The sequence below is a fragment of the Rhinolophus hipposideros genome (assembly GCF_964194185.1).
Source record: "Rhinolophus hipposideros genome assembly, chromosome: 19".
In the NCBI taxonomy this organism is placed as follows: domain Eukaryota; kingdom Metazoa; phylum Chordata; class Mammalia; order Chiroptera; family Rhinolophidae; genus Rhinolophus; species Rhinolophus hipposideros.
Genome location: NC_138065.1, coordinates 29,518,192 through 29,540,023, shown reverse-complemented (window position 1 = coordinate 29,540,023; position 21,832 = coordinate 29,518,192). Strand labels below are relative to the sequence as shown.

General features: G+C 47.2%; 1 protein-coding gene across 6 annotated transcripts in view; it reads right to left on the bottom strand.

The window, feature by feature from the left end:
- The window catches only part of SOX13 (SRY-box transcription factor 13), a 205,908-nt gene that overhangs the window by 39,624 nt on the left and 144,452 nt on the right, over positions 1-21,832 (bottom strand). For 2 of the 6 annotated variants that reach the window (XM_081026374.1, XM_081026372.1), the window contains exon 1: positions 8,829-9,386. The exons of the other annotated variants lie outside the window; for them this stretch is intronic. The gene's annotated coding sequence lies outside the window, so the exon portion shown is untranslated. Of the gene's footprint in view, positions 1-8,828; positions 9,387-21,832 lie in introns of those variants that run through there. 6 annotated transcript variants of the gene reach the window in all.

Here is a 21,832-nt window from a genome sequence, read left to right as displayed (position 1 = left end):
ATAAAACTATTGTATAAGCCAGCAATTCCACTTCTGGGTATTTATCTGAAGAAAATGAAAACACTAACGGTAATTCAAAAAGATATATATATATATATATATATATATATATATATATATATATATATATATATCACACATACACACACACACACACACACATATATTCCTATGTTCTATTGCAGCATTGTTTACTATACCCAAGATGTGGAAGGAATGTAGATGTTTACCAGTGGATAAATGGATAAAGAAGATGTGGCACATACACACAACGGAATATTACTCAGCTGATAAAAAAGAACGAAATCGTACCATTTGAGACAATATGGATGGACAGAGGGTATTATGCTAAGTGAAATAGGTCAAACAGAGAAAGACAAATACCATATGATTTCACTTACATGTGGAAACTAAAAAACAAAATAAACAGACAAACACAACAGAAACAAACTCATGGATACAGAGAACAAACTAATGATTGCCAGAGGAGAGAGGGTGGAAGGGTGAAACAGAAAAGTGGAAGGGAGATTAGGAAGTACAAACTTCCAGTTACAAAACAAGTCACAGGGATGTAATCACAGCACAGGGAATATAGTCAATAGGATCATATAACTATGTATGGTGATGGATGGTTACTTGACTTAGCATGGTGGTCACTTTATAAGATATATAATTGTTGAATTGCTATGTTGTACACCTGAAACTAATATAATATTGTATGTCAAATATAATTAAAAATTTTCAAAATAAAAATGACAAAAAAAAAAAAAGTAAGTCCCTGATGCTCTGAGCCAGTTCCAACAAGGCCATCATGTACAGCTGTGCAGCCTGTGTACTGCACAACTCTAAGAGCCTTGTTCACCCAGACATATAATAACTACAATAATTCTCTGGCAAATAGCAGTCAAGTTCATTCCTTCACTTCCTCAGATCCCAAAGAAAGCTGTCTTGCTCTGTACCTCTGCCCCAGGCCAGATGTGACACAAATCCCCTTCCCCTGTTCTCTGACCCTGTTTCCTGGCTAGGGCACCTGTAAGTGAAGTCTGGGCCCATTTTCCCAACCAAGAGTAGAGGCCTGCCCCACCAGCCCCAGGGAGGTGACCCCACTGACCCCACAATTAGCTCTTTCCCTACCACTCCTCTCAGCCCCTCACACCTCTCAGGACCAACTCCTGGTGTGAGGGTGTGGCTGCTGTTTCATGATCACAATGACACAGTAGAAAGGAAACTGAGCTTACAGAGAGAAGTGAGGGAAGGAAGATGATTGCCCACTGCCTGCTGCTCCCCAGGTAAGACTGGAATTGAAACCCCAGTCGTGTGGGGTTCAGAGGCTCTGGGCGACTGGAGCTTCAGGAGGCTCTGCTTCTGCCTCTCCGCAGCAATGCCCTGGCCTGGCTCTCTCTCTCTCTGCCTCCCAGTCCACTCTCCCCTTTCCCTCTTGACATTGGTCTAATGTCCCCACTGTCTCCCTGGGGCTCTCAGAGGTAATGCCTGGCCCCCCGGGGGCCCAGAGGGGACTGACCGAGCCCCCAACTGGCTGCCTGCACGCACACCCCCTCTCCATCAGCCAAGAAAAAGGGAGCCAGGCAAGCTAGAGAAATGGCAGAGGCTGGAGGGGCCACTCCCTTCTGCTTTCAACAGCTTCCCATTCATTCCCCACTCCCCTCATCCTACCTGCCTCTGAGAGCCTGGTTGTACCAGCACACAGGCTTCCTTCCAACCCCTCCCCACTAATCTTTTATTCACTCTTCCTTCCCCACCCCACCACAGCCCACCCCTCAAGGGACAGGCCCAGAACCAAAGCCTCACAGGGATGGGTGAATGACTTCAGACTCCTTCAGCAGTGCTGGGAGGCAGGGGAGGGGGAGGTTTGAAGAGAGCTTCACACCCCACACACAGAAAACTTTCCTCACCCTTCACTGAGGAGAGTGCAGGGCCTACCTTGTGTGGCCAGGCAAGAGTTAATCATTTTGAGTCAGCTAAGGGCAGCTTAAGCCAAGGCTTCACTCCCTTTCCTGCCTCCTCCCAGATGCCAGGGCCAATGCAGGAGGCCTCAAGGGCCTAGGTCCCTGGGCCACCCACCCCAGTCCAACCCACGGGGGGGGGGGGGGTGGGGGGTGGGGGGGGAGGGTGTCACAGGGGGCACAGGGCTGACAAAACTGTCATCTTGAAAGGGTATCAGTCCAGTCTTACAGGCTTCTTCTTCTCATATTTCCACTGTTACCCCTCCTGCCAGGGACTCTTCTTTCTGCAGAATATTCTACTGTTGGTCAAGCCTCAACTCTTCTCTTGGTCTTCCGAGACTAAACCCATGACTACGTTTTCTGTTTCTGTTTCTGTCTGGCAATTCTAGATATATTTTAAATCCTTTCCATTCTAATGACAAAAGTACAACATTGTTGTACTACTTTTGGAAACTACAGAAATAATACAATATATATATGAGCCATAAGTTTTTAAAAAGCCAACAAAGGCTGTTACTCTAGAGCAGGCTACCCCAGCTATGGGAGTTGGGAGGGTCTGCTTTGCCTGCTTCACCTGGCCTTTAACTGGCCCCACCCTCATCTTGGATTATATAAGGACCCCCCACCCCTGCAACTCTGGCTGCCCCTTCAAAATGGCTGGACCAGCTCGGCACAGGGCAAGGAGCCCAATTCAGCTGGTGTCCCCCACTGCTTTGGGGGGGGAAGAGGGGGCCGGAACCAGGCCCTCTGGGAACCAGTTCTCACCCCATCCCATCCTGTTCCACAGGCTTCACATTCCATTCTGAGTCAAGCAGGGGCAGGAATGGGGGAGGTAGGGTGAGGGGAGGAGAAAAGTCTGGCCTCCTCTGGCGTGGATCCCCGAGGGAACTCCAGACCTGGCAGGGATCACAGATCTAAGAGTCTCTAGGGTTCCTGCCCAGTCTGTGGCTCCTTCCCATTCTCCTCTCCTCAAGTCTAAACACTGAAACCCTACCTCGGAAATGTCCCCATAAGACACAAAGGGATAAGGTGGGGGTAACACTAAGCCCCTCCCCTCAAACAAGCCACAATCCCCTAGGCTGTTTATGGGGCTTCATGCCAAGGCCATTTAAATGCTAAGGCCACTTCTGTGGAGAGGGGAGTCTGAATGCTGTGTGTATACTCATACGTGTGTGTATCAAAGAAATTGATTTCAGATTTGATGGCCTGTGTCAAGCTTCCCAAAGTGACCAAAAGCACCTGGGTAGTAATGCTATTTAGGAAAAAAAGTGGCAGCTGGAGAGACTGTCCACTTCTTCCTTCTTCTCCTATACCAACTCATACACAACTCTCCCCCCAAAAAAAATACTTCTGGCTGGAACCCTCAACCTTTGGGTACAAGTCTCAGCCTCTGCTGCCCTCCTAGCTTGTCCCCACATGCATAGTCGTGTGGAGATGACGGGTCACACACACAGCACATCCAGGGCTGTGCTCAGGCCTGGGGTTCGCCCACAGACGACCTTAGGAAAAGGCAGGGGAAACCCCAGCCACTTCCCTCCTCACCTCTCAGCTTCTTGGAAGTCTAACCACCGTTCCTTCTCTGGCTCCATCCAAATCCTTCCCAACAACACCTAGGAGTGAGCAGTGGGGCTACAGGCCTTCTGGCTCCTCCCAAAAAGGGCAGGTCACAGGACCAGTGGGGTCTTCAGAGGCAGGAAAGCCAAGAACATGCCTGGAGTACCCCAGGTAGTGACTGCGAGGTTCCGTGCTGTGGACCATGCAGGGCGAACAGAAACCTTTTCCGGGAAGGGGGGGTGGGGAGTGCACAAAAGCCTGCATCACCATGAGGCTTGGGCTGAGATGGACACATGGGTCTCGGGGCTAGGTTGACAGAACTCAGGCCCAACTCTAAGCTCCACCCCACTTAGGAGGAAACTACCACATCACTGCTGCTCAGAGAAAAGTATTTAAAGTTTTAAAAGAAACTGCATCACCCCGACCAGAGAAGTTGGCAGAGGTTTGAAGGTGGCTCTGCTGAGTTGACCTGTAACAGATCTCCCAATCAAGTCTTTCCAAGGAGCTGGAAGGAGGACCAAGGAAGGGGCAATCAAAATGAGGTCCCCCAGGCAAAGACCCCCATCCAGGACATGTCTTCCTACTTGGGAGCTGTGAAAGCAATCCTCATGGGCTCTGGTCCCCCTCCTGGTGATAGGCACTGTGACAGCCTTCCAGGTGAACACATCCCAGTTCCAGGCAGGGGACCAGCAGAGGATGAGGATATAGCGAGTTCAGGCAGGAGTGAGCCTCTTAAGCAAACACTGAGCACAAAAATAATTCCCATTCAAAGCACGTTTTACTGTGGGCCTGGAGGGACCTTCCCAGCACAGAGTCCTTTGCAAACACTCGACTTCACCCCTGAATGTAGCTGGGGATGGGGCACAGGGACATAGCTTTATTTGAATTCCACTTTTTCCAGAAGCATCAGCTTCAGCCAGCTTCAGCTTCCTAAGGACGTACTCAGGGAGCTGCCCAAATAAGGGCCAATCTCAAAGCACCTCCAGAGAGGAGAAAACCTTTGTAGAATCAAGTGTTGCCCAAGCAAACACTTGTCTGGCAACAGCAAACTCCAGACCCTTACCATTCAAGGAGCCCTGCCGTAGACATGATCAAACGTGAGCCTCCCATGTTCTAAGAGGCAGGGATTGTCGCTGTTATTGTCCCATTTCACAGATGGGAAAACAGAAGCTCAGAGATGTTGTGTACCGTGTGCCCCATCCCCACTGGCTCTAAATCCATCTCACTTTATACATCACCTTCCCTGAATCTGTTAATTATCAAAGTAGCAAAATGATCAGGATGACACCACCACCACCATCACCACCACCACCACCGCCGCCTAGGAGAAAAGATGGGGATAAGGCTGTAGCTGGAATCGAAGACATTTCCAAAGCCAAGCCAGTGTTGGAAGTGGTCCTTCACTCATCATCACTGATCCCCACACTCCTGATCACAAAATCTGAGCTGGGGTAAATGCCCTCTCTAGGCAAGAGCACAGAATCATATCAGGGAATGGTGTGTTACTGAGACCTGGTGGCTCTACCTCCAGAACAATCTCCCGCTGGCCCACCCGAAGGCATCATTTTAATTCCGAATCAGCCTCCTAGCTGGCCTCTCTGCTTCCATTCTTGCTCTCCTTCAAGCTATCCTCTTTTCTACATTTTATTTTCCCACTTATAAAAGTAGTTCAGGATCACCGTAGAAGATTGGAAAAATCAACAGAAGATACAGAAGGAAGTCAAAATCATACGTCCAGTATCCAGAATTAACCTCTGTAAACATTTCAAGGCAGCCTTCTAGTCTTCTTGCTACGTGTGCACAATGTGCATATAATTAGCTTTACGATTAAAATCGGCACTATATTACATAGCTTAATATCATTTCTTACATTTTATTATATACAGTTTCCAGGTTATAAGCTATTCTTTTTAAATATGCTTGTTGTTTTTTTTTTTGGTTATAGTTGATACATGCACATGGTACTACAGTCAGAAAGGACAAAAGAGTCTACAATGAAAGCACCATCTTTCTTCCACCCATCCCTCAGCCAACGTTTCCTTCCCCTGGGGCAACCCTGATTATCATTTCCAGTGTATCAAATAATCTTTTTTACCCAAAAACTCTCTTAAAACAATAAATTAGATCATGTCATTCCTCTACTTAAAACTCTCCAATGGCTTCCCATCACTCTGGCCATAATATCCAAGCTCCTAACCAGTTAGTCCTACCAGGTCTCTGTAACCAGGCTCTGCCCTCCCCCTCCAGCCACAATGCTTTTGCAAACGCTGTTCTGGCCTCAGGGATTTTTCATTTGCTAGACTTTTTCAGGTCTTTGTGCAGCAGGCTCCTTCTCATCCTTCAGGCCTCACTGAGCAGTCCTCTCCCCAGGGAGGCTTTCACTGGCTTCCCAATCTAGCCCCCCACCCCACGCACAGAAGTTCTCTATCACATCACCCTGCTTGTATTCCTTTCACATCACAAAGGAAGAATAACCAATATTGTCCTGGTTACTTATCTCAAGTTCCGCATTTCCTGTCTCCTCCCACCAGAAAGAAGGCTCCCTGAAGGCAGGCACACTACCTGTCTTATTCATTCCTGAAGCCCCGCTGGCACATAATAGGTGTGCAACAAATTTCTGTTAAAGGAATGAATGGGGGTGACAGCACTGGCTGGTTCTCATCACAGATCACCAACTTGTAGGATCTCCAAGCACCAAGAACCAACCTCCTGGCCATCCTCCCTGAAGCATGGGGTGGGGGTTAGAGGGTCAGAGAAAGGAGAGAGAGAAACCCATTGTCTGAGACAGTGTGGGTGGCCAGCAAGCAGCCCGCTCATCCTGGCGTCCAGATCGACCCTCACGGGAGCTGCGCATGTGCAGAATCAGACCAGGCGCTTGTGACAAACACAAATTCCTAGAAAATAGTCTACACGCCAAGTGGAAAGTTGGAAGAGAAACTGTGGCCCTTCAGGTATCCCAAATCCCACATCCATTCTGCCCAGGCAGCTGGGATATTCCACGTCCCCAAGTGAGTCCCAGCAGCAGCAGGCAACACCGACCCTGCCACTCCCCCAAGAACAGCGCCAGCCCATCCCACCTGACTCTTCCCCTGGGCCCCAGACACCTGGGCTCCTCTCTCCGGAAATTCACCCAGCCCCAGAGACACAAATGCACATCCAATCCTGAGCCAGCTGCCCAGGCCGGGGTACTCAGGGGACACCCTGTGGAGACACTTCCTTCCTGGGGCCTGATTTCCACTGAGAACACTGCAGTTGGGCCAAGATTGATTTTTTTTTTTTTTAAAGGAGGGAATGAAATGCCTTTCACAAAAATTGTGAATGAAGAGAGAAAGGAAGGGGAGGTGAAGAAAAGTTAAGACTCAACAAGATGGAACTAGACAAGGAGTAGGAAGGATTTGAGCAACCAAAAAAAAAAAATCACAAAAGGGTGGAAGTGTGAGGTTTCTTCCTTCCCAGAAGTAGACTATTATTATAACTGATTAAATGAGCACAATCCCAAAGTGCTCTTCTGGGCTCTGTACAAGGTCAGGGTAGTAATAATGACAAGAACAGCTAACATTTCCCCAGCACTTACTGTGCCAGGCACTGTTCTTATGAGCTTTACTTTATTAAGACTTTTAATCTCCAAGAACCCCATAAGGTAGGTACTCTTCATATGAAACCCACTTTACAGATGAGCAAAGTGAGGCACAAAGCAGTAAGTAAGGTTAAACTGCTTAAGATCACTTTGCCGGTGATAGTACCTAGGATCCAACTCCAGAGCCTTGGCTCTTAAGCAATAAGTTATACTGGGCTTTCAGTGGTCCAATTGGGGGGGGGTTCCCAACCCTCCTGGACTTTGTGCCTTCCAAACCACTATCCTTTAACCAATCATTAGATACCAATTTCAAAGATGTGTGCTTAACTCTGCCCATTTTGCATAAGGGAAAATCTAGAAAAGTTAAGACTCGACCGAGCCCACGTTGCCCATAGGTGGGGAATTAGGAATAAAATGTGTTGAATCCCAGGCATCTGGAGCGCCACTTCCTAAGGGAGCCCAGTGTGAATCAGGGTCCCTGGAAACTCTTCCCAGAACAGCAGCATCTTCCCTGGCTGTCTTAGTCAGACCCCGCCAGACCCCTTCACCAGAGGCGAGGCGCCCTGCCCGGAAATTCCCACAGAGTCAAAGCAAACTTCCCAGGAAAACTCCCCGGCGTCCTCCTAGCCCCTGTCCCAGAGGCCGCTGCCAAGAGCGCCGCTGGAGTCCTTGCAGCTGCCGTGCGGCCTCCAGGGCGGGAGCCGCCGCTCGCGCGCCGGGGTCCTCCCGGAAAGGTCCAGGGCTGAAGTTCAAAATTCACTTCCCTCCTGCCCAGGCACGGCTCGCAGCCCAGCCCGGGGCTCTAAAAACACCCCTACGTCTCTGCACCCCCCCACCCCCCAGCTCCAGTGAAGCAAATGAAGCAGCTCCAGCTGCACGACCCCGCGGGCGATCCCTGAGCGCCTGGGGACTCGACGCAGCCGGCGCGCGCGCGCGCACACACACACACACACACACACACAGTGTGTGTACACGTAGGGAACGCGCGGTGTGTGTGTGTGTGTTTACGTATGGAACGCGCGGAGTGGGAAAACAATGGCGAGCCGCTGGGAACGCAGCGACTAGCCCCCCTCCCCTACCCCAGGCACTATTTGCTCTGGAGGTGAAATTCGGCGGAAAAGGCTCACCTCCGACACCCCACGGCGGGAGGCGGGGGTGCCATGAAAAAGGCTAGGTGGGAGGGAGGTGGAGGAGGGTGAGCCGGGAGGAGCCGCAGCAGAAGGTCCGCTGAGGCGCAGACCTGGAGGCTGGGGAGGCGGCGCGGCTGGAACCCCGCGCCCCACACGCCGGGGCGGGGCGGGGAGCTCTGCCTTTCCCAGCCGGCACCCGAGCCCCACTCGGGGCGCGCACAGGTCGCCCCGGCTTCTCCTTGGGAAATCCTTGAACTGGGCGCATGGACAAGCTGGTGTGAAAGACCCGGTGCGGCTCTGCCCGGAGCGGGCATCGCCCCCGCCCCCACCCCAGCTTGGCTCGCCCGGTGTGCACAGCCACAGACCCCCACAACCACCCACGGCCTCGCCAAGCGGCTAACCCTGTCCACAAGGACCCTGTGTGCCCGCGAGGAGCCCCCACTGGCCGGGGTTGCTAGGGTCAGGTGGGGGCTCCGTCCTTCCTGGGAAAACTTTGTGAAGGATGGAAACTCGCAAAGATGAGAGCCGGCGTCTGCCCAGAACCGTGGGGGCGCGAGTGTCAAACTTCCGAGGCGAGGAGGGGGCGCGGAGGGGCGCACTTACTACTCTGCTGGGCGCTGGGCTCTGGGCTCGCGGCTCCGCGCTCCTGCTGCTCCTCCGGCCGTCCTGGCGCTGGCGGCCCCGGCCTCCCGCTCACATGCCCTGGCCACGCAGTGATCCGGGGCGCGCTAGGCGCGGGGCTGGGCGGGGCACGCCCCCCGCTGTCGGCCGGGGACTCGCTCTGGACTCCGGGCCGCCCGGTGCGCGCCCAGCGCCCCGCCGCAGTCTCGGGCAGAGAGCTCGGTTCCGGCGGGGCGGCGCCCTCCGCGAGCCAGGCCGCTCTCCGCCCTCCGCCCTCTGCCCTCTGCTGCGGCCGTCTCCCTGCCTTCCGCGGTCCTGCCCCGGACTCGCCCGGACGCGGCGCCCGCCCGCCGCCGAGCTCTCCGGCTGGGTCCCCGCGCCCCGGCTCGGTCCCGAACTGGGCCTCTGCTGCTGACCGCTGCGCCCAGCCTCAGACCCGGCCCGCCGCTCAGGGACGGCTGCCAGGACCCGCACTCATACACTTCAGTTCCAAGCCAGGACTGGGAGCCGGGCGTTCGCGGCTTGCGGCTGCGAGGCGACTCCACAGCCGCGGAGGAGAAAGAGGGAGGGAGACAGAGAGCGGGCAGGGGGAGGAGGAGGGAGGAAGGGTGGGGAGATGGAGGAGGAGGGAGGGACAGAGAGTTCCCTCCTCCTCCCTGCAGCCAGGTCCATCCTGGCATCAACAGCTGGAAACCTCTGGTGGGAAGGGGAGAGCTAAGGCTCCTGAGTGACAGGACTGGGGGCGGATGGATAGAATAGAAGAAAGACATGGATTCTGCCCGCTCCCACTGCCCAGGTATGAGAGTCGCTACACAGAGTATTCGATCCTTAGGGCAAGACTCAAGAAGTTCTCCATCAACTCCCAGCCTCCTAATCCCTCCAGACAGACAGCCTCGATTTAGGGTTTTAAAAACCCCCATTTCAGAACCTCCCTTAGGAACATCATATGATCCCACCTGCAGCTAGACAGCTTCCTGAGTGTCAGACCAGTCGCTAGTCCTATCATCTTGCATTCGCAAACATGCCTTTATTTTTTTTTCTGACCTGACCTACATAGTGGGGAGTGGATTCCTTTAATTGTGTGTATGTATTAAATACCAACAATATGTCTGGCCCAGCTGGGTAAAGGGGACACCGGGATGAATGAGAGTGGCCTGACCTTCTCAGATTGCCAATTTCTGAAGGAGACAGATGAGTGAGCATTTAATTATAGTGAGGTGCAAGAGTGCTGAGATCAGGCAAGCACTGGACATGAGGCACACCAAGGGCATTAAGGTAGGTGTGGGGATCTGGTTAGCCTTGGAGAAGGAGTCATATCCACTGGGTCTTGGAAGGACCTGTGGAAGTAGAGCGTATTAAAGCGGTAGCAATCATGGAACTGCAAGTAACAATGTGCCCACAATGTAGGTGGCCTGGGTCTCAGCAAGTGATGGTTAGCCAGGCACACAAACCTAAGGGCATGGGATTTCATCATTCTCCAGCATCTTCCTTGGCTAACACTTTCTATTCACCTTTTAGGTCTGCGCAGATATCAACTCTTCTGGGAGCTTTTCTTGACAGGCAAATTCAAGTCATGGGGTTCCCGAAGCCGCCCCACCCCCAGTCATAGACAGTATGAAAATCATTCATTTGTCTCTCTCCCTCCCTTGTCCTCTCCCAACCCCCACCCCCAAACACACATACATACTAGACTGTAAACTCCACGAGGGCAGGGATGTGTCTCTGACTCCCTATGAGATCCCTGTGCCTCGCCCAGGCTTGGCAAAGAACAGGCCTTTGAAAAATACTTGTTGGTCAGTTGGTTCATTGAAGGTAATGGGGAGTCACGGAGGGATTCTAAGCAAGGCCTCTGATGAGACAATTCTAGCTGGAGGCAGGAAGACCAGTGACCAGACAATGGCAATAACCAGGGTAAAAATGATATCGACCTGAGTTAAGCTAGGGGTGTGGGAGATGGAAAGGGGGGGGAAAAGTGGAGGTAAGGAGGTGGGAGAAGCCAATATGAACTCTTCGCGGTCTGGCTTATGGATGAAACCATTTCAGAAACTATTAGAGTACCCACATGCTCCAGCCAACTTGTCTGTGTTTTCCATATATCTGGGTGTTTTTCTCTGTCTCCTGATCAAGATTCAATGAGCAACTTCATTATGAGTCCTTTCCTGTATCTGTCCTTAGCCACAGCAGATTGAGACAGGAAGAACAGAGAGGTAGGCGATGGGCTCTCCTCTCTCCAACACCCCCCCCCCCCGCCCATTTGCTATATCTCACTTCATAGGTGTCCACCCTTCCCAATGGCTGTCACCAAATTGAGATATTTTTAATTGGCTTTCTACTGTGTCTTATGACTGGTAGTATTTTCATATACAGTATCTACTTGTACCTTATCCTAATTCTGTGAGGTTGGTTTCATTATCCCCACTTTAAAGTTGAGAAAAATGAAGCTCAAGGTCATAGCCAATAAGTGATAGGAAGTAGTACCTGACTCTGAAGATTCTAGGTCTTTCTACAATATCATACCATTGCCCAGGCACACCCATCAAATTTATACCATTTAACCCAGTGATCCACTCCCTCCTTGAAATGCTCACTTCATGACTCCAGACTCTCCTGAATTTCTTCTGACCTCACTAGTTTCCCTTTCTCAGCCTCCCTTATTTATATTCTTTCATCCACCCTTGTTTCCAGGTGGGTGTTTCCTGTGGGCTCTCTCCTGCACCCCATTTTCCTTTCTACCTTCTTTCCCTAGGTGAAATTTTATCTGTTTCCATAGCTTTAAATAACAATGATGTGCTGATGATTTTCCCAATTTTTTATTTAAATTTCCAAGACTGTTTCATGCATTTCAGACTCATATATCCAACCACATACTTGATTGACACTTCTACCCAAGGATCTCGCAGACATCCTAAACTTAACATGTTCAAACTTTAGCCACCTTTCCCAAGCCTGTTTATACACTGCACCATCTTTCTCATCTGAGTGAAGGGTACCACCACCTACCCAGGCTCAAACCTAAAACCTAGGAGTAAGTCTTGATTCCTCCTTTCCCATCTAATCAAATTAGTGTGTCCTGTTAATCTATCTCCAAAAATATGTACCAATTCACCCACGTGTCTGTCTTCACTGTCCCCACCCTAGCCCAGGCCATCATCATCTCTCAGCTAGACCACCACAGCCTCCCTGCTTCTCAGAACTGAGACCACCGCAGCCACATAATTTAACTAAGGCTGTTTACATTGACATGATTTTAATATTTGCTCCAGAAATTTCTTGCCCAGGAAGATAAGACTATAAACCAGTAAGTAACTTCATTATTTGCTTCAGAAACTTTCTGAAAATCATTTTATCTGAACAATAGACTGTTCAAACAGCCCCATCCTTGGGACAATACTTTGCTTAACCTGGCAAACCACTAGCTTATCAAACAATTGTTTATTTTTCAAGGCCCTTTCCTCACTGTATCCTTCAATCTGTTATCTCCCAAATTTTGCCCAGTCCCAATCAGATCTTCTATATTGAAAGATCCACCTTAAACTAGACTTCAAACCCTATACGTATTTCTTTATCTGGAAAGAACTTCCCCAAACCCTGCTCTTCCCAGAGCAGCGCCTCTTCATCCTCCAGTCGCAACATAAATGTCCCTCCCTTCATCTTTCCTCCTCATCTAAAATCATTCTCTGTCTTTATCCTCCTTCTTAGCCCCTACTTCCTTCATAGTACTTACCACAGTTGGTATTCATTTTATCTGTTTTCTGTTTTCTTGTGCTTTTTCTGTCTCCCATTTAGACTATAGGCTCTGTGAGGGAAGAACCTTGTCTGCTCTGTTTTCCATTTAATTTCCAGAGCCCAGAGTTACAGTAAGTCCTTGCTTAATGATATCAGTAGATTCTTCAACTTTAAGCAAAACGAGAGGTGCAGAAACCAATTTTACCACAGGCTAATAGATATAAACAAGAGTTAAGTTCCTAGGGTATCTCATCAGCATCATAACGAAACAATGTTATTTGAGAACCTGCTGTAGATGTTCAAAATACATTTGCTAAAGGAATGACTTTGACTGGCTTCGGTGAGTCTCCAACGCACATCCCATGGCTGCCAGGCCTACCCTGAGACACCGGTGGGAGCTGTGGTGCCCGGGGTGCCCTTTACCCTCTGAGGTTAGAGACAAAGTGTAAAATGCACACGTCCTTGGAAGAAGTGATAAAAGGATTAAAATTCACAGAAAGGTGTCACTTGCTTTCCTCAGTGTTCCAGGAGCAGCGAAAGGGAGAGAAAACTCTGAGAGAGACAGTGAGCTGAGGAGTTGGGAGGACAGAGCAACATTGAAATCCCTGTCTCACTGCTTTGCCTGAAGCCCTTCCTGCTCCCCACTCCCCCCAGACTACCTGCACCTAACCAAGGGTAGGTCGGGTTAGGTCAGCCTAGTGGTGCTTGTCTGGGTACCAAGGCTTCATCCTACTGACTAAGAAAGTGCTTTTCTGGATGCTTGTAACCAGACGTGGAATCAAAGTGCTCAGCTCAGGTGGGTCTTGCACCAGGGAGACTCCCACAGCAACTTTTCAGCATCAGCCACTCCCTTCTGGCCAATGCTTGGGGGGCCTCTACTTAGTTCTACATGAGTTTTTCCAGAGTCACACTGGGATATGGGAGCTAATTTAGAAGATCACAGAAGAATGTGCTCGCTTTGGCAGCACATATACCAAAAAAAAGGAAGATCACAAATTGATTCACAGAATGTTTCATTTGCCTTTCAGAGTCTGAGTATCAGGACTGGAAGGAATCAGCCTTTTAGAAACATCTCCTCTAGCTCCTCCCTCTGTGCACAGAAAGAGGCATCTTATCCAAGGCCTGAACTTTACAAGCATGATCTCCTTTAATCTATTGACAGCTCTGTGAGGATGGGGAAGTTCCATTTCACAGATGGGGATAATGACACTCAGAGGGTGGAAGGAAATTTTCTAGTATGACACAATGAAAGGGCAAGAGCTGACATTTGAACCAGGTTTTCTGGCCCTCAAATCCATGCTTTTTCTGCTGTACTGTCTTTGCTTCTTTGAGGGTTTTATAGTTCTTAAAATCTGAACCATATAAACTAGCACTTGAGTGTTATTCAGCAGCCTAGATTCTAGCCTAGACCTTAGAAATAGAAACAGCTCTCTGCTCCTCATGTGACAGTCAGCCTCCTGTCCCCCAACTGAAGACTTTCTCTGAAGGACAGGAGACTCAACCCATACCACCACCCTCCAATAAACTTGCACATGCACATGCGCACACACACACTCATACAGGGGACCCATTCAGTGCATGTGCTAAGCTAATGCTGGTGTGTGTTTTACACACACACACACACACACACGCACATACACACCTAAAACCTCCACTCCAATCTTCACACGTTTAGCTGCCATGAAGAATTAAGCAGGGGGAAGAGGCTGGAGTAGTCATTCTCACCTCCATAACTAGCCGACATTCTCTCTGTAAATTTAATTATTAGTAGTCCCAAATGCTGGGGGTAAAGATCAGGCTGCATATCTTACTGAGAAACTTGGAACGGGTGCACTGCAAAGATGCACACATGCGTACACATACACAGGCACACAGACGTGAGTATACACACAATCGTTGTTTTTCTTTTCTCTTCCCATTCTCTCCTGTCCCTTCCCACAGAGGGAGGCCATTGGTTCCCACCTGAAAAGTAGCTGATTGAAGAAGGGAGGGAAAGAGGTGAAGAGGTGTTCCCTTCCCAGAAGCCTGGACAATTTAAAAAATACTGATGTTGCCTCCTCAGTCCTCTTTACCTCCACTCCCCACCACCTGGTTGTGGTGCCAAACCCCCACCACCTAACTTTTGTTTTTAACCGTCTTTCCAGTCTTGAGGAGGCCTAGGTCCTCATCCTGGGAGGGACAACAATTAACAAAGGCACCATGAAATAAAGACAATTAACAATCCAGAAAAGAGGGGAAAGAGATGCTTTGTTCTGGTCTCCATGACAACAGGGGGAGGGAGGGATGGAGGAGGAGGAGGAAGAGGAGGAGGAGGAGAAGGAGGAGGAGGAGGAGGAGGAGGAGGAGGAGGAGGAGGAGGAGGAGGAGGAGGAGGAAGAGGAGGAGAGGCCATCCAGAGAGGCCGACACTTTCACTTTCTTTTCATCCCTCCCACCCGCTTGGGTTTCTGTCTGGGAGACTAATGGGATATTGAAGGGAAGAGGGCTGGGACAGGCCAAGCCTGCAGGCTAGACATTTGAGATGGGTGATGCTCAGATTCATGCCCTAGCTAAAAACCCACTGGGGAATTAAGGCTAGAGAGAAAGCCTGGGGACCTGAGTCAAAGGCATCCTCCCTTCCCCCTCCTGTTTTGAAGGGCTTATCTTGTGCTAAGACTGTACCCAGAGTCTCTGCTCTGGACAGCTCATGGTCAAAAGAAGCTTGGGTGGCTGTGGTTCCTTCCTCATCACAAGACAGTGGGAAGTAGAGTCAGGGGGTAAGATGGCCACCACAATACTTGTAGGGCCCAGTGCAAAATGACATGTAGTACCCCTTGTTCCAAAGTTTTTAGAATTCAAGATGGCAATAGCAGAGCATTGCATCAAGCTCAGGACCCTTCTGAGCACAGTGCCCATTTCAACTGCATAGGTTGAATGCTATCAAGCCATCCCCATCAGAAGCCAAGTTGGGGTCTGGGCTCTGCTTGCTCAGTGTGTGTGTGTGTGTGTGTGTGTGTGTGTGTGTGTGAGAGAGAGAGAGAGAGAGAGAGAGAGAGAGAGAGAGAGAGAGAGAGAGAGAAAACTTACTATTTTGGGGGGAAGTCTTTCTTTCTTAGATTTCCATTTCCTCAGCTATTAATAAGGAGATTGAACTAGGTGATTGCTTCTATGGTTCTGTGCTTCCTTCTCCAGGACAAGGGGAGGAGGATTTCTCAGGCTTCTCTCCATTACATACAATTATAAACTCTACCTTTGGAGCAAGAGAAACCAAGTACAGAAAATTCATTCCCACAAGTGAGCTGTTCTGGTGCTGTCCTGGGCTTCCCTGTTTGGAAAAGTCAGAAGACAGTGACATATATGCTATGCTCCAAAACACCGCTGGAGATCATGCTGTTGGCTTGGCGGGGGTAGGGGGGTGGAGTTGGGGGTGGATATTGATCTCACAAGTGTTTTTAGCCAGATCAGAGGTTTTTTGGCAAACCAGGCAAGAGGTCAAAGGTCCTGCTCTCTGCCTTCATCTCTGGCTTCATCTTCTCCCAGGGTCTCCTTGCAGGGATGCCGTTATGGGGGGAAATGTGTCCATACTCGCCCCAAAATCATATGTTCTAATCCCCAGGACCTCAGAATGTGACTGCATCTGGAGATAGGGTCTTTACAGAGGTAATTAAGTGAAAATAGGGTCATTAGGGTGGGCCCTAATCCAATGTGACTAGTGTACTTATAATAAGAGAAAATTTTCACACAGACATGCACAGAGGAAAGACACAGGGAGATGATGGCTGCCTACAAGTCAAGGAGAAAGACCTGGGACTGATCCTTCCCTCATGGCACACAGAGAAACCAACCCTGCTGACTGACACCTTGATCATGGATTTCTAGTCTCCAGAAGTGTGAGACAATAAATTTCTGCTGTTTAAGCCTTCCAGTCTGTGGTACTCTGTTAGGGCAGCCCTAGCAAATTAACATGGATGCTTAGAGGTTGGAAGGTTTGCACAACTTGGAGCCTGCCTAGACTCAAAGAATTCATTTGCATGAGGGGTAAGCTTTTGTACTCGCATTGTATTATTATTTTAATATGAAACAAAATTAATCCATTACTCTCTTCCCCCATAGTCCACTCTTTTAAATTTTTTATTTATTTTGGTATTTGGTTTAACACATTTTATTGTTTTAATCCTTTTAGTCTTTTATTCTTCCTGTTTTAATGATTTTACTTATCTTAGTCACTTTTAATCTCTGTTTTGTCTTCTTCTAGCTATTTTATACTTTTTTAATCTTATCTTCTAGACTTATTGTATTATCTTTTTATTCTCCATCTTTTATTTCTAACTTTCGCCTTATTGTGTCTTTATTCCATCTTTTCATTTCTTTTAAGTTTATATGGTTTACGTTTAGGTCATATTATCACTTGCCTGCTGCCTTTTTTTTTTTTTTTTTTACTCTTTTTACCATCTTTTTATTTCTTCTTAGTTTACTTTTTCTTTTTATTGACTATTATATTATCTTCCACATTTTACTGTTTTTGATTATCTTACCTTATTAAAGGTGTAGGCTGGAAACACAGCCCTCAGTGGAGAGCTGCAAGGCTAACCCACGACCAAGCTGAGGAGGATGGAGGCTCTGCCTGAGCTTGGCTCTGCCAAGCTGAGGAGAGGTGACCCCCCAGCACCTCTCAATAGATGCCCCATTACTGCAAAGCTGGCCTCTCTTGTCTAAAATAATGAATCTGTACGATATAGGAGAACTTGGGATAAAATTATCTTAGGAAGCTATCAGATTTTCTTATAGCGATAACACAGAAAGGCTGGAAAAGCCTGGCTTTCTCACATCCTTTGTCATCAAACTGCCTTATGTGCACTATGTCACCTAAAATCCACCATCACTAGACATTAGACCAAGGCTATAAAGAAACCACACTGTTTGTCAGGGTGGGAGTGGTGAGTAGGAAATTTCACTTTGGGAAGAGCTCTCAACATACCTCCTCACGTTTAATTTTAATGAGAAACCAAATGGTCTTGATCCTTGCAACAAAAGCCCTTGGGAAGAGACACAAGGGGAGTCTTCTGGAACTCTTAAATCCAGCTGCCTCTCAATCATTTATTTATTTGATTACTATGCACTGAGAACCTACTGTGTGCCATGAATTTTGGTAGGCAATGATAATAAAGTGAAGAGCAAAAAGAGCTAGCGTCCTTGCTGTCATAAAGTTCATAGTCTAATGAAAGGATATTTACCTGACTATGACTGATCTGCTTGGTCTTTCAGGCAAGGAGATTATTATGTCAGAGGCTGCTAGTTCTTCCCCCAGTATCTGTTTTTCCCTTCTAGAGTAATACAACTTTTAGCTGAAAAAAAAAAGAACAACCAATAAAAAGATTGCATTTCTCAGCCTCCCTTGTAGCTAAGTATGGCCATGTGCCTAGGTTCTGCCCTATAGAACCTAAGCAGAAGTGATACATACAACTACCTGGTACTGCCCTATAAGAACTACACAAAGTGATATGGGCAACTTCCCTGGCATGTCCTTAACAAGAAAGTGTGTGTTCTTTCCATTCTGTCTTTCTCTTTTCTGCTGGCTGGAATGTGAGTATGGTGGCAGGAACTGTGGCAACTATCTTAGACAATGAGATGAAAGAAGGGCATTAAAAAAGGAGTCTGGGTCTCTGATACTATGGAGTCTCCATAAAAGTCTTTACTGCTTATTCTTGGACAATTTCAGGACAGACTAATAAATTACTTATTTTTGAGGTGAGCTTGGAATCATAACTTTCCAAGAACTTTTAGAGAAGAGTTAGCTGCATCCTATCTTGCCTACTTGCCTACTTCTGTAGGAAAGAAAAAGAGTACTTCCTTGTCACCAGGGTGTACGAGAGTGAGTGATCTGCCTTCTTTCATGGCTGGATCTCAGAGTCTACACAAGCCTCTTCACTGTGTCCTGCTCTCTTAAGTCCCAGAAAAGTAAGCTAGGTCTGAGCACTTGTTCCAACTTCAAATATGTTTTTTTATAACAAACTCTTATGCAAGCTAAAGAGCCTATTCTATTTTTTAAAATCTTTCATCAGAGGAATTTACACCAATAACCACACTGACCCCACCCCTCCGCCAACAATGTGATTCCTCTCCAAGTTTTCTACTATTGGCTTAGAACTCCAAGTTGGGCCTTAAAATGTTTACTTCCATGCTCTCCAGGCACGTTTTCAGCAACTTCTTCAGCTGTTGGAGCTCCCTTCCATCAGCCCTGCTCCTCTGCAGACAGAGGCTGTTGTAAAACCCTGGAGATTCCTTCACCATGGAAAGCTATGTAGCATCCTAATTTAGTCTATTCAAGCTTCTACTCAATCAGGTGACAGTAACCCCTTATGTTAGTCTGCTCGAGCTATTATAACAAGATACCAAAGACTGGGAGTGTTAGACACAGAAATTCATTTCTCACAGTTCTGGAGTCTAGAAGTCCAAGATCAGGTGCCAGGCCATTGAGTTCCTCATGAGAGCTCCCTTCCTGGCTGATAGACAGCCACCTTCTCCTTGTATCCTCACATGGTGAAGAGAGAGAGAACTCTTTTCCTTATAAGGACACTAATTCCATCACGTGGGCTCCAGTTTCATGACCTCATCTAAACCTAACTATCTCCCAAAAGTCCCACTTCCAAATACCAGCATATTGGGTGTTAGGGCTTCAACATATAGATTGGGGGTGGGGGTTATATAAACATTCGGTCCATAACAACCCTCAACCCCACTCCCCTCTGTCTTGTTCATTGCTGCATTCTCAGTCTCAAAATAAATAAATTGAGTCGTAATCCTGCATAATTCTAAACTGCCAAAGGATAATGTTTACATCATTCCAGAAAAATTCCTTGAAGTTCCCCCCTATTATCTAAGGTGTTTCTCCCAGCATGGGGCTAGATTTGGTTCTTAGTAAAAACTTCTATTAGTTTTTACTTTAGGATGTAACAATATAATCTATAAAAATGAGTAGGTTCTACAAAGTAATTTTATTTCTAAGAATTAGGCCCATTTCTTTACATTTCTATGTGGGAAATGAGGCAAAGGTGAATTGGCTATTTCAATCTCAGTGCCACTAAGCTTCCAGATCCTTGAAATTGTGGTCAGTCTACGAGGGTATCTGTGGTAAGTAAATATCCAAGATGGCCCCCAACTATCCCCACCTGTTGGTGTGCACATTTGCCCTGGTGTAATCCCTTCCCTTTGAGTGTAAGATGGACTTAGTGACTCACTTCTAATGGACAGAATAAGGCAGAAGTGACAATGTGTGATTTTGAGACCAGGTCATAAGAGACAAGAGTGGCATTTTGATCATTCACTCTGAGGGGAACCAGCTGCGATGTCCAGCAGCCCTGTGGAAAGGCTCACACTGTGAGGAACTGATTCTACACACACAAACAGACCTCTGTGTAGCCAGCAGCAGCATATCAATCTGCAGCCATGTGAGTGCTTTAGAAGCAGACCCCCCAGCCCCAGTCAAGTCTTTAGAGACTGCAGCCCTGACCACTAACTTCATGAGAGACCTCCTACAAGACCCTAAGCCAGAAACACTCAGCTAAACCACTCCTGGATTCTTGACCTTCAGAAACTGTGTGAGATAACAGTAAAGTTGCTAAGTTTTGGGGTAATTTGTTTGCAGCAATATGTAAGGAGATAATAGATAAGGATGTCAATATTGATAACTCCACATCTTCTAAATATATTTACCTCCTATGGTTGGGATCAGCCACCTGAAAAAAAGAAAATTAGTAAATAGGAATCTGAGAGAATATTTATTCTCTGGAAAGCATAAGTGAGTCATCTGCATAATCTGTATTCTCCCAAACCTCCTAGCATGATACTGGACACAAAATTAGCTAATTGATTAATTGAAGGCTGTTTATTGAGACTTGAATTGTTTTCTATTTGACTCATTTAAACAAATATTTGGTAGATTCACAAAGTTCTTTCTGGAGTGAAAAAGAGTGGATCCATTTTGTCTGGTGAATCCATTTTAAAAGTTTTCTCTGATGCCTTCCCTGAGCACTCCCTACCTCCGCCCTCATCTTCACACTAACCATCAGATTTTGCATTCTGTCCTCTGTGCATTCATAGAACCCTGAGAGTACCTGTGTTATGGCACTTGGCACTGCATTGTAATTGTCTGATAACTTGCTATCTCCCTTATTAGTCTGGGAGATTTTTGAAGGCAGAGACTGTGACTTATTCATCTTTGTTTTTCGAATAGAACACAATCTCTGCCCATAGTATAAGCTTAACAAATATGTCTTACATGAATGAATAAGAATATATTAATAAAGGAAGGAATAGATAAATGAATAAATGAATTGGGGTTGGAAGACAAATTCCTTCCCTCTAGGATTTCTGTTCACTTATACAATGAAAGGGGTTGAACAATATCATGTTTAAGACCCCTTCCATTCTGACCTTCTATGACTTATGATTGAAGATGGAAGTGGGAACCCACGCCCTTCTATGACCTTCAAAACGCAATGCAAGAAAGAAAGTAATAAAGATAAGAGTGGAAATTAGTGAAATAGGAAACAGACCAACAATGAAGAAAATCAATGAAAGCAAAAGGTGGTTCTTTGAACAGATCAATAAATTGATAAACCTCTAGCTAGACTGATCAACAACAAAAGAGGAAAGACTCAAATTACCAATATTAGGAATGAAAGGAGGGAGCATCACTTCAGATCCTACAGACATTAAAAATAAGAAGGCAGTATTATTAATAACTTTACAGAATACATTTGGCAATTTACATGAAAGAGACAAATTACTTGAAACACACATATTAGAAAAACTAGCCCAAAAAGAAATATAAAATTTGAATAGCCTTCTAATATCCCTCATGGGCATAGACTCAAAGACTTAACAAAATTTTTGCAAATAGAACCCAGCAATATATAAAAAGGAGAATGCATGCAGGACCGAGTGTTATAGTCCAGGAATTCAGGGGAGACAGACAGTAAACGATGAAATAAAATTGTCTCTATTCACAGCTAAAATAATATATATGTAGAAAACTCTAAGCAATTTACAAAAAAAAATCCCTCTAGAACTTACTAATAAATCATTTGAGCAAGGTTGCAGAATACAAGTCAATATACAAAAATAAGATTTAGAGGCCAGCTTGGTGGCTCAGGCGGTTAGAGCTCCATGCTCTGGGATGGTCGGCTGCGCCCCCTGCAACTAGCAACGGCAACTGGATCTGGAGCTGAGCTGCGCCCTCCACAACTAAGATTGAAAGGACAACAACTTGACTTGGAAAAA